A 1,282-nucleotide genomic window follows, 5' to 3' on the forward strand; every position below is an offset into this window, starting at 1 on the left:
CGTGGAGGAGAGGAAAGAGAGGGAGCAGGTGGGGCGGATGAGGACGAGAGATTGCGGTGTGGTCCAGAAAAGATAAAGCAAAGGAGGGGGAGGCTCACGCAGGGAAGGTGGAGGTGGGGAGCGGCCTCGACAGCGACCTGAGAGAGAAGAACACGCTCTCTGCGTACGCGAGGAGAAAAAAAGGCGAAGAGGGGACTCAGTCTCCTTCCGAAGCGGTACACGGGCCGAAGAAAGGGGGGTGGAGTTGGGCCGCCGGTTTGGGTTGGGCTGAGAGGGGAAAACAGAGAGAGGGGGCCTGGATAGGATAGGGGTTAGGGTTTTTCAAACCTTTTTTCCCTTTCTTTTAAAAACTGTTTTGAAAGCCATTCAAATAAGGGTTTAAATTTGAAACATAGGTGGAGAGAAAAATAAGAGCCAAGATTTTATAGCAAAAAGAAAATAGTTTTGTACTAGGGTTTTGATAAATGAAAAGGAAAAAGAGGGTTTTATTATATACCCTTATGAGAGGGAAAGAAATTAACTAGGGTTTGCAAAATAATTTTTATTTAGTAAAACCATGGATGATATGATGCAGGATGATATGATGATGCACAAAAGAAAAACAACAAACAATTCTAATAGGTGTGCTACCCTGGGCCGTTACAACACATGTACATGCTACTCCCTCAATTTCATATTACTTCGCATATTATATGTTGTAAAAGTCATAGCTTGTATTGTGTAACTAAGTATAAATATTAAAGTTTACAAAATATCAAAGCTATATTTAGTTGTAAAACTCCTTTCTTAATTAATGAGATGAGGCAAAGCTTTTGCCTCCTCTAAAAAAAGTACTTTGCCTCCTTTAAAAAAAAACTATATAGTATGAAAGTATATATTCAATTATTTTCCTAATATTACAGATTTGATATTGTAGTTGCTGATGGTTTTTTCTCTATAATAGGTCAGACTTTGCAATGTGTGAGTTTACCTAAACTTATATGCAGAGTAACATAGAACGGAGAGAGTACAATGTAAGCGCAATTTGGCATTACAGCTAGCTAGCGACCATTCTAGCCTGCGACGAGGTCCAAGATAGAGGTATGGACCAGTACGTACTGGCTTCCTCTTTGATCATGAGAGAACAAATGGTGCATATTCGTGAAAATTTACATGTTTATCCTCATGCATGTGTACCGGGTACGGACATCAAATCAGGAGACCAATGGCCGGCCGGTAGGCCTGAAACCGGCACAAAATACAGTCTAAAAACATCTCATAGTACCTCATATACGTACTACAA

This window comes from Lolium perenne, chromosome 7 (assembly GCF_019359855.2).
Source record: "Lolium perenne isolate Kyuss_39 chromosome 7, Kyuss_2.0, whole genome shotgun sequence".
NCBI lineage: Eukaryota > Viridiplantae > Streptophyta > Magnoliopsida > Poales > Poaceae > Lolium > Lolium perenne.